The sequence below is a fragment of the Carcharodon carcharias genome, chromosome 20, assembly GCF_017639515.1.
Source record: "Carcharodon carcharias isolate sCarCar2 chromosome 20, sCarCar2.pri, whole genome shotgun sequence".
NCBI lineage: Eukaryota > Metazoa > Chordata > Chondrichthyes > Lamniformes > Lamnidae > Carcharodon > Carcharodon carcharias.
The window spans coordinates 16,667,987-16,681,065 of NC_054486.1; the positions used below are offsets into that span (position 1 = coordinate 16,667,987).

Here is a 13,079-nt window from a genome sequence, read left to right on the forward strand (position 1 = left end):
CGGGTACAGGACATCACGGTTGGTACAGGACATCACGACAGGTACAGGACATCACGACGGGTACAGGACATCATGACAGGTACAGGACATCATAACGGGTACAGGTCATCACGGTTGGTACAGGACATCACGACAGGTACAGGACATCACGAAGGGTACAGGACATCATGGTTGGTACAGGACATCACGACAGGTACAGGACATCATGACAGGTACAGGACATCACGACAGGTACAGGACATCACGACAGGTACATGACATCATGACGGGTACAGGACATCACGGTTGGTACAGGACATCACGACGGGTACAGGACATCACGATGGGTACAAGACATCACGGTTGGTACAGGACATCACGGCAGGTACAGGACATCACGACAGGTACAGGACATCACGACGGGTACAGGACATCACGGTGGGTACAGGACATCATGACAGGTACAGGACATCACGCCGGGTACAGGACATCACGGTGGGTACAGGACATCATGACAGGTACAGGACATCACGGTTGGTACAGGACATCACGACGGGTACAGGACATCACGACAGGTACAGGACATCATGACGGGTACAGGTCATCACGGTTGGTACAGGACATCACGACAGGTACAGGACATCACGAAGGGTACAGGACATCACGGTGGGTACAGGACATCACGGTGGGTACAAGACATCATGACAGGTACAGGACATCACGACAGGTGCAGGACATCACGGTGGGTACAAGACATCATGACAGGTACAGGACATCACGACAGGTGCAGGACATCATGACAGGTACAGGACATCATGACAGGTACAGGACATCACGACGGGTACAGGACATCACGGTTGGTACAGGACATCACGACAGGTACAGGACATCACGACGGGTACAGGACATCATGACAGGTACAGGACATCATGACGGGTACAGGTCATCACGGTTGGTACAGGACATCACGACAGGTACAGGACATCACGAAGGGTACAGGACATCACGGTTGGTACAGGACATCACGACAGGTACAGGACATCACGACAGGTACAGGATATCATGACAGGTACAGGACATCACGACGGGTACAGGACATCATGGTTGGTACAGGACATCACGACAGGTACAGGACATCACGACAGGTACAGGACATCATGACGGGTACAGGACATCACGGTTGGTACAGGACATCACGACGGGTACAGGACATCACGATGGGTACAAGACATCACGGTTGGTACAGGACATCACGGCAGGTACAGGACATCACGACAGGTACAGGACATCACGACGGGTACAGGACATCACGGTGGGTACAGGACATCATGACAGGTACAGGACATCACGCCAGGTACAGGACATCACGGTGGGTACAGGACATCATGACAGGTACAGGACATCATGGTTGGTACAGGACATCACGACGGTACAGGACATCACGACAGGTACAGGACATCATGACAGGTACAGGACATCACGGTTGGTACAGGACATCATGACAGGTACAGGACATCACGACGGGTACAGGACATCACGGTTGGTACAGGACATCACGACGGGTACAGGACATCACGGTGGGTACAGGACATCAAGACAGGTACAGGACATCACGACGGGTACAGGACATCACGGTGGGCACAGGACATCACGGTTGGTACAGGACATCATGACAGGTACAGGACATCACGGTTGGTACAGGACATCTTGACAGGTACAGGACATCACAGTGGGTATAGGACATCACGATGGGTACAGGACATCATGATGGGTACAAGACATCACGGTGGGTACAGGACATCACGATGGGTACAGGACATCATGACGGGTACAGGACATCACGGTGGGTACAGGACATTACGACTGGTACAGAACATCACGACAGGTACAAGGCATCAAGGTGGGTACAGGACTTCATGATGGGTACAGGACGTCACGACAGGTACAAGACATCACGGTTGGTACAGGACATCACGACGGGTACAGGATATCACGACGGGTACAGGACATCATGACGGGTACAGGACATCACGAAGGGTACAGGACATCACGACAGGTACAAGACATCACGGTTGGTACAGGACATCACGACAGGTACAAGACATCACGGTTGGTACAGGACATCACGACAGGTACAAGACATCACGACAGGTACAGGACATCACTGTGGGTACAGGACATTACGCGTACAGGACATCACGGTGGGTACAGGACATCACGAAGGGTACAGGACATCACGGTGGGTACAGGACATCACGAAGGGTACAGGACATCACGATGGGTACAGGACATCACGACAGGTACAAGACATCACGAAGGGTACAGGACATCACGGTGAGTACAGGACATCACTGCGGGTACTGGACATCACGATGTGTACAGGACATCACGACAGGTACAAGACATCACGAAGGGTACAGGACATCACGGTGGGTACAGGACATCACGGTGGGTACAGAACATCACTGCGGGTACAGGACATCACGATGTGTACAGGACATCACGACAGGTACAAGACATCACGAAGGGTACAGGACATCACGGTGGGTACAGGACATCACTGCGGGTACAGGACATCACGATGGGTACAGGACATCATGATGGGTACAGGACATCACGACAGGTACAAGACATCATGAAGGGTACAGGACATCACGACAGGTACAAGACATCATGAAGGGTACACGACATCACGACAGGTACAGGACATCACGGTGGGTACAGGACATCACGACGGGTACAGGACATCACGACGGGTACAGGACATCACGACAGGTACAGGACATCACGGTGGGTACTGGACATCACGACAGGTACAGGACATCACGGTGGGTACAGGACATCACGACGGGTACAGGACATCACGACAGGTACAAGACATCATGAAGGGTACAGGACATCACGACAGGTACAAGACATCATGAAGGGTACAGGACATCACGACAGGTACAGGACATCACGGTGGGTACAGGACATCACGACGGGTACAGGACATCACGACGGGTACAGGACATCACGACAGGTACAGGACATCACGGTGGGTACTGGACATCACGACAGGTACAGGACATCACGGTGGGTACAGGACATCACGACGGGTACAGGACATCACGACAGGTACAGGACATCACAGTGGGTACAGGACATCACGACGGGTACAGGACATCACGACGGGTACAGGACATCACGACGGGTACAGGACATCACGGTGGGTACAGGACATCACGACAGGTACAGGACATCACGACGGGTACAGGACATCACGACGGGTACAGGACATCACGACAGGTACAGGACATCACGATGGGTACAGGACATCACTGCGGGTACAGGACATCACGATGGGTACAGGACATCACGGTGGGTACAGGACATCACTGCGGGTACAGGACATCACGATGGGTACAGGACATCATGACAGGTACAGGACATCATGATGGGTACAGGACATCATGACAGGTACAGGACATCACGGTGGGTACAGGACATCACGACAGGTACAGGACATCACGACAGGTACAGGACATCACAACGGGTACAGGACATCACGACAGGTACAGGAAATCACGACGGGTACAGGACATCATGACAGGTACAGGACATCACTGCGGGTACAGGACATCATGGTGGGTACAGGACATTATGGTAGGTACAGGACATCACAGTGGGTACAGGACATCATGACAGGTACAGGACATCACGGTGGGTACAGGACATCACGGTTGGTACAGGACATCATGATGGGTACAGGACATCACGGTGGGTACAGGACATCACGACAGGTACAGGACATCACTGCGGGTACAGGACATCACTGTGGGTACAGGACATCACGACAGGTACAGGACATCACAATGGGTACAGTACATCACGGTGGGTACAGGACATCACGACGGGTACAGGACATCACGGTGGGTACAGGACATCACGGTGGGTACAGGACATCACGACGGGTACAGGACATCACAGTGGGTATAGGACATCACGGTGGGTACAGGACATCATGGTGGGTACAGAACATCACTGTGGGTACAGGACATCACGATGGGTACAGGACATCACGACAGGTACAGGACATCACGGTTGGTACAGGTCCAAAAGGTATTCCAGGACTGTGCCACTGAATCAGTGGGGGACTGCAGTCTTCTTGCCTTTCAGGGCCATGTCTTTTGAGTAGCAGTCCTGGCCTGGAAGCACTGAGGTATGTGTGTGGCTGCACTATAAATATGGCACCCGACGTGATGAAGTGGTAAGGTGACGGTGTGGCGGGCAAATGAGAAACTGCCTGCCATTGAAACACGGTGTTTCCCAGGAATTCATGATTAATGAGGCAGGATTAGGATGAAAGAACGTGAAAAGCCGCCATTGCAGATGGCTGGAAAAGCGTTCTTTTCCCCGCCTGCTACTGCGCTTAGTGAAAATCTGGGATGATTCCTCCCTGTGGCTACAAGAGCAGGTCAAGAGGTTGAGAATTCTGTGGGGAGTAACTCACCTCCTGACTCCCCAAAGCATGTCCTCCATCTACAAGGCACAAGTCAGGAGTGTAATGGGATACTCCCCACTTGCCTGGATGAGTGCAGCTCCCACAACACTCAGGAAGCTCGACACTGTTCAGGACAAAACAGCCCGCTTGATTGGCACCCCATCCACAAACGTTCACTCCCTCCACCACTGATGCACAGTGGCAGCATGTGCACCATCTACAAGATGCACCGCAGGAATTCACCAAGGCTCCTTAGGCAACACCTTCCAAACCCACGACTGCTACCATCTAGAAGGACAAGGGCAGCAGATAGATGGGAACACCACCACCTGGAAGTTCCCCATCAACTCACCATATATCGCCGTTCCTTCACTGTCGCTGGGTCAAAATCCTGGAACTCCCTTCCTAACAGCACTGTGGGTGTACCTACACCACATGGACTGCAGTGGTTCAAGAAGGCAGCTCACCACCACCCTCACAAGGGCAACTAGGGATGGGCAATAAAGGCTGGCTCAGCCAGCGATGCCCACATCCTGTGAATGAATAAAAGAAATCTTCAGTCATCAACATTCACTGAGGGTGTGCTGCACTGTCGGAGGTGCTATCTTTCAGATGAGACATTAAGTGGGGGCCCCATCTCTTAATTGACATAAATATTATTTTGAAGTAGGTTTCCTGGCCAAAATTTCTCTCTCCAGCAATATCACCGAAAACAGATCATCTGCTGATATTATCTACACTGTTGTTCATGAGAGAGACCTTGATTTTGTTGCTGGGTTTCGTACATAACAAATGCGACTAAATTTCAGAAGCACTTAATTGGCTGTAAAATGCATGCTGAGTTTGTGAAAAGTGCCATATAAATGCAAGGTTTTTCTCCTTTTTTTGTACACTACCACATTTATAAAATCTAAAGTGCTTTTGATACTTTTAACAGCATCTACACAGTTCCAGTTGCTGCTGTGTGAGTGTGTGCGTGTGTGTGTTTTCGGTGTCTGTGAAACAACTAATATGGGGCCCTATGTAACTACATTGACTGAAGGGTTAGATGCAGTGTTAAGCTGTGCCCATTCTGCCGTGACAAAAGTTTGAGTAGAACAGCCCTTGTGCGATTGTTAACTTTCCAAACCCGTCAAATTTATGACCTGAGTTACACTGTGAACTTATTTAAAGCAGCTTTTTTTTGCCAAATTGTGGTCATGCCCACCTGGAAGTGATTTGAGATTGTCTAAACTTAGAAGATGAACGGGAGGAGGGGGTGCGAGTGGAGGAGGGAGTGCATAAATGAGGGAGGGGGGGGAAAGAGGGGAGCGGGAGAAAGAGGGTGGGGAGGAAAAGGAGAGGGGGTGCACTTTTGTTTTATTATCCAGTTTAGGTTGAACCCTATCTCTGTAACCTCCTGCAGCTGCACAGCTCCCGTCTGCCCCCGGAACTCTCCAATCCTGTGGCACTGGCGCCTTGAGCATCTCCCATGCTCTTCACTCTACCATAGGTGGCCTTACCTTCAGCCCTTTAGGCCCCACACTCTGGAATTCTGTCTCTCCTTCTCCTCCATTGACCTTACAGAAAACCTGCCTCTCTGACCAAACTTTTAGCCACCCCTCCTAACGTTTCTTCATCTTTGACTTGCCGACAACTTCTTTTTCTGATTATGCCTCAGTGAAGCTCGGGTGGGACATTTTTCTACATTAAAGGCACAATATAAATGAAAACTGTTGTGTTGTCTGCAACCAAATTTAAATTGTCTTTCTCGATAAATTAGGTTACAAAATATTTTTGACTGAGGCACTTAAAATGCATATGGAATTGTGCCATAAAAATAGTTACCATCTATAAATATCAGTTAAACTTTATTACTAACATGACAGAACTTAATTGCTCATGATCTGCTTTAGCCTGCAAGGTTTTCTTCTTGAAGAAAGACCACTAAGAGAAGGATTGATTTTGCACAGAAACGGGCCATTAATTTCAAATAACCAATGAAACTTTTACAATGGCAATAACTTACAGCAAATCAAGAGGTTTAGGAAAATTATTTACAATGTTTATATGTTATCGTTTCCTGAAAAAGCATAATATAAAAATAAAATATTAATAATATTTCAAGGAGAATGCTTTGAGATATTCATTCAGGCTTCTCCTTTGCCCTTCTTCATCCATTACTCTAGTCTGATCTGACGACAAAAAGGATCTTGTTGAAATAGGTGGTTTTATTGCAAAACCCAATTTTATGAAATGACAAGTCATGAATTATCAGTTCTTAAGACTGGGTTTTGCAATGAAGCTATCTATTCAAGGCTTAGCATTAATTTTGTTGAGCATGTCATCTTCCGTCAACTCCAAATATTTTATATGGCCAAATAAATGCCTGTCTCAACCTCCCTGAAATAATTAGGATTTTGTATTTATATTGTCCTCCAGTGATTTAGATCCTACGCTGAAGGCCTGAACTCCTATTTACAGGACTATTTAGTGTCTGCCGTTGAATTGAGAAAATAATAGATGAATAATTAACTTATTTTTCTGTTACCTGTTCACTCCATTGTGGGGAATGGGGTGTGGAGAGGAGGGTAGATTCTCTCAGCCTGCTGGATGTGCCAAGTAATAAACCTGTTCGTTGTGAAATGGTATAAGATTTCACCATGGCCGATGCACAAAGGAAATGCTCCCCCTTGTCTCAGCCCTTCCCTATCTTGTATTCTGCCACCAGTTTTACCTCCCTTGCTCCATCTTTGGTGCTCCTCATCATATCTGCTTGTGGATACTTAGATTGATAGATTTTTGCTTGTAAAGGGTATCAAAGGGTCCGGATCACTGCCAGGTAAATGGACTTGAGGCACTGAATCAACCATAGTCTGACTGAATGACGGAATAGGCTCGAGGGCTGAATGGCCTACTCCTGTTCCTATATTTCAGTGCGACTTTTCCACGACAACGATATGGAATAATGATAGGAGGATTTAACCTTTTCTCACATTCAAGCAAACAGTATGGCTCTTCTTATTCTCCCAACATGGATCACATGAACTTCAGAAGTAAGACTGGTTTAATTTGGTGGGGGGGGGGATGCCACCAGTCAATAATACGCCTCGTCACACAACAACAACTGGCATTAATTTCAAGATATCCCGAGGCACTTTGCAGAAGAATAACAAGAGGAATGGAAGCAGAACTAAAAGAGATAAGTTAGGAAAGGTAACTGAAGAGCAAATGGGTTTTGTAAAGGTTTTTACCAGAGGATGGAAAATTTAAGAGGCAAAAGAACGAGCAATTTTGAGAGAATAGGACTGAGACGCCTTATGATGGGGTGCAAGACCAGGCAATGCGGAGGAAGCTGGTAATTGGAGATGCTGGCATGGTGGTAATGTAACTGGTACTAGTAATCCAGAGGCCCAGGCTAATGCTCTGGGGACACAGGTTCAAATCCCACCACGGCAGCTGGTGGAATTTAAATTCAATTAATAAATCTGGCATTGAAAGCTAGTCTCAGCTTGACAACTATCATTGATTGTCGTAAAGACCCATCTGGTTCACTCATGCCCTTTAGTGAAGGAAATCTGCTGTCCTTACCTGGTCTGGCCTACATGTGGACTTCAGACCCACAGCGATGCAGATGCTTAACTGCCCTCTGAAATGGCCTGGCAAGCCACTCAGTTCAAGGGCAATTAGGAAAAGGCAACAAATGCTGGTCTTGCCAGCGATGCCAATATGCCATGAAAGAGCAAAGAGAAATAAAAGGCTGTAATTAGGAGAACCAAAGGTTTTGAGAGGGAATGTATTGCTGGAGGAGTTTGCAGGAGTAGGAAGTGTTTGGCTGTTGAGGGTTTTTGAAGACGACAGTAAGAATTTTAAATTGAAATGAAAGCAGAAACTGTTGGAAAAACTCAGCAGTTCTGCGAGCATCTGTGGAGGGAGAGTATTGTGCCTTATTGTGTGGTCTTCTTTGAAGAAGAGTCATATTAGCCTCGAAACGTTAACTCTGTTTCTCCCTCCAAGGATACCCTCAGACCATCTGTGTTTTTCCAGCACTTTTTGTTTTTATTTCAGATTTCCAGCATCTGCAGTATTTTGCTTTCATTTTAGAAATTTTTTTAATCGGATGAGTTGGGGGTCAGGATGTGGGCAGCTGTGCTTCAGACGAATAGGAGATTGTAATATCGGAAAGAAGGGTGTTGGAATAATTAAGTCTGCGTGACAAATGTGACTAGAATTCAAGTGGCGAGAAGCTCAGGTAGAGGCAGAGGTGACAATATTTCGGAAGACTTGAGAAGATGTGAGATGTGAAGCGCAGCTGAGTATCGAACTGGGTGCTCAGGTTATATCAGTTCTGTTTAGCCTGGGCCACAGAGGCAGGCGGAACAACCCATAAATCCTCAACAACGGAGTTAAAAATGAAACTGTTGCCATCCCAAAAAAAACATGGATTGTTTTACATGATCCCTCATGGACTCCAGTGGAAACTGCTGGATCCAAGATGGGTCATATCAGGACTAAGATGGTCAAGCAAACTGCTCGAGTGATCAATCAGAAACATCACACCCGCCTTGGCAAGACTTCCACACCAATAAGTGCGTCTGCCAGGAGATTAACATCATCCCCAGCAAAGAACTTTGCAACACAATCGAAGAGAATGGGAGTACAAATAATTTTTGAATCTTGGAGTCCTGAATGGATATTCCCACTGAAGGTCGATTGACGTGCAGGTTGAACAAGCTGTTAAACTCCAGCAGCTTCAGCATCTCCTTGGTATCTGGGTCCACCTCTCCTGATCCAGACCCCCTGGGACATAGTTACCCCACCGCTGTCCCGCTCTTCTTCCTGCAGTTTAATGGAGATACCTCTAACTGGCCTATGCTGCATATGTTTCACTAAGTGTGTTGCACACCCTGCAATTTGGAGATGAGTGCTGCTTCTCAACATTAGCTCTAACCAATTGTATTGCTGTGCTGGTGTTAGGTTGATCTAAGGTGACCAATGTGACTATGCCCTGTGTAGTTGAAGTGTTTTAACATTGACAAGTGTGGTGACTTCAGGAATCACACTGCCCATTGTGTTGGTTTATGTTTAATCATCCTCTTTAGTTCCTTTTGTGACGCGCACCATTCCCTCATGACCCATTGCCAGACATCTTCCACTCTGTTATCAACAATTTCCTTGTTTCCCATAGGGAAGGAAAGGAGCGATGATGTGGTAAAAGAAAGCCCAAACAAACTTGTATTTATATAGCACCTTTCACATTCTTAGACAAAAAGCTTTACTTTTTGATTGTGTCACTGTTATGTGGTAGCTATTTTGCACCCAGCAAGGCCCCATAGACAACGATGAGGTAAATGAATAGACAGTCTGTTTCTTAATGATGCCGAGCAGTTAGTAAAGCATACAGCATCCTAAGCTTTCTTAATAGGGGCATAGAGTACAAAAGCAAGGAAGTTATGTTAAACTTGTTTAGAACATTGGGTTGTCCTCAACTGGAGTATTGCTCTGGGCCCCACACTTTAGGAAGGATACGAAGGCATTGGAGAGGCTGCAGAAAAGATTCACCATAATAGTTCTAGGGATGAGGAACTTCAGTTATGTAGATTGGAGAAAAAAAGGTTCAGAGGAAATTTGATAGAGATGTTCAAAATCATGAGGGGTCTAGACAGAGTACGTAGGGAGAAACTTGTTCCCGTTGGTGGAAAGATCGAGAACAAGAGGACACAGATTTAAGGTAGGAAAGACTCCTTCACACAGCGACTGGTTAGGATCTGGAATGCGCTGCTTGAGAGTGTGGTGGAGGCAGGTTCAATCGAAGTATTCAAAAGGGAATTGGGCTGTTATCTAAAAAAGAAAGAATGTGCAAGGCTATGGGGAGAACGCAGGGGAATGGCACTAGGTAAGTTGCTCCTTCAGAGAGTAAGCATGACACAATGGGCTGAATGGCCTCCCTCTGTGCTGTAGCCCATCCTGTGATTCTGTGACTCTATGATTGAGAAGTAAATGTTGGCCAGGACATGGGGAGAATTCTCCTGCTTTCCTTTGATCAGTTCCCCAGAATCTTTTACATCCACCCGAAAAGGCCTTAACCTAATGTCAAGATGGTGAAGGGCAGTGAGAAGGCGGAGGAGTGGGTTAACATTCGTCACAGAATGAGGGGAGATTTTATTGGATTTTCCAGTTTCAGAAATTCCTTGCATTTCCACCTCCTGTCACTCTTCTGTCCCAACCTGCAGGTTTTATTTCAATTTCTTGTATTTCCTCTGGTCCAAATACGTTAAAAAGAAAAGTGTTTCTGTGCCAGAACATTTCTTGGCGCATGCATGCATGTCCATACGTAAGACTCATGTCAAGAAGAATTCTTCCTTTGAAGGTTTTGCCCTTTGGACTGATGAAGTGACCAAATCACCTCGTGTGCCTGTGCCCAGCTGCCCGCGCTCCAACTGATACTCTACCCCTCTTTATCCGTCCCTTCCTCTTGAATCTGACCTCTTGAGTCTGGAAATTGGCTTGTGGATGTTTCAGACTGATCCCACATTGTTTACAAATTGACCTTATCCCATCACAGGACCTTGCCCTAACTTTGATTCTTTAATTGCATCCCCTCGCCACCCTCTGTTGAACAGCCAGTGACATTGCTCCTAATCTCTGACACACTCTTGCCAATGCCCAGTTTTCTTTTTGTGCCCATTTGTGTTCACATTTTGCCTTGGGGTTGCTAATTGTGATTATATGGATTCCTGGAAGTTTCATCACATGACTTGCCCCCACACTCCAACCAATAGTCGGCCAACACATCCATCCTTGTGACGTACTGTCTTCCTACGCCAATCAAAAAGCCTTTTTCTCCCCATTTTCAATATTTTTATAACTGGTAACAAAGAACATTTTTAAAAACTATCTTTTTTAATGTCCTGATGGTTTTTCTTCAGGGTTGTGCACAGCAGTGACCTGGAGATTGATCTTCAACTCCTGGAGACGCCAGACCAATCCTGGAGCCCATTATTTCTATTTTCCCGTTTTTAAAATCTCTAGGCATCTCTCAGGACCTTTCTCGCCTCTCCGTCTTGCCAAGTGGTTATGCCACCTTTAATTTCTCCCCTTTCTGACACCTTGACCCCCCCCCTACCCCTACTGCAAACTATCAGTCCTTCCTATTGTCCATACCCAGGCTTGAACAAGTCCACGGCTACCCCCTTATGCCTCTCTTGGCTTTCATCAGAGCGTCTGTCAAGGAATCATTGCTGCCCACTTAGGAGTAGCAACCAGCTCCCTGTGTTGTTGACCTTCCCAACCAGAGTGCTGCTGAGAGCTAACTTCAACAGCCTCCCAGCCACACTAACTCACACCTGCCTGCGCAGATGGACAGAGAAGACCCCATAGCTCCATTCATACATTCCAAGCAAGGGAACTCTCCAGGTACCCTGACCAACATTTCACCTCAGGGAACACCAACAAAAGAAGGTCAACAGGTCATTCACCTGATTTACTTTATCCGTTGGCTATAAGGATGTAGCGAGAGCATGAAAGATGGTGAGGGAGAACATGCTGGGTAGAATGAGGAAGAATTCAGCCCGTCTTGGATCATCCTGAACATAACCTTGTTCCTGTATGGTTTTAGAAAGCTACCACCCCAGTTGTCCGAAGTGCAAATGGAGACTGGATTTCTGAACCAATCTTGGCTCCTTTTGTTCCATTATCACCACATGAATGAGGCCCCCAGAGTGGTTCTCCTTCTGCCTGTCAAATTAAAAACGCATAATTAATCAGAAACTAGTAATTAAATAGATCCCCTCCCAGTTTACAACACTTCCTTTGGAAGCCCTCCAACGTTTTTATTATAAAGGGTATTTTATCTGTGAAAAGGAGTGCTTTATGTGGTTCTGTTTTCATGAGAGAGCTGTAAACAGTGGAAGTTTAATCACAGCTCCTGGAACCTCACAGAATATTTTAACATTACAATTAACGTTATAATTCATGGCTCCTACTGTATTGAATCTGCATCAGTCAATTATCAGTGATTTGGCATTGACTTTGCTCTCTTTCTCTGTTTATTTCTCAATCCTTTAATCCCACTGATTAAGGGGAAACACAGTTTGTCCCAGCTGCAGTGCTCACCAAGGTCACCCACGCCCCAACATTATCAGCTCGCGCTCCTGTCAAGTTTGTGGGTAAACATTTTTGGAACCTAAATGTGTGTCATCAAGTCTACCCAAGGGAGCATGATGTCCTTCTCCAATAAAAACCTGGGCATAAGTGTTCCTGGGACGTCCCTTTAAGCTGTTTCTAATTAATGTCGCAATGGCATTTTTGAGCCTAACTCTGGGCAAAGAAAATAAATTCCTGTGCTTATATAAAAATGTGTTGGGATTGACATTAGTTTGAGCTAATTGCCCAGTACAGCTGGATCGAGAGAGCTCATATTTCTGTCATTCATTTCTACAGTTGGACCCGATATGCACATTACAGCAAGCCTCCCTGAACTATGTCACTCTAGAAATCTGAAAAACAATGGACCCATTTCTTCCAGACCCAAAGCACCGAGTATATGCCAACAAATGTTGTAACCTTTGGAAGGGATAAAAATTAAATTAGCCTGATATGAAAGCTATTTGGCTAAAATAGGATTAAGGTTGGCGGC

The 13,079-nt window shown here is 46.5% G+C and overlaps 1 protein-coding gene across 4 annotated transcripts in view; it reads left to right on the top strand.

Moving 5' to 3' along the window:
* smoc1 (SPARC related modular calcium binding 1) overlaps nt 1-13,079 on the top strand; it is a 262,010-nt gene that overhangs the window by 103,502 nt on the left and 145,429 nt on the right. The gene's annotated exons all lie outside the window — the stretch shown is intronic.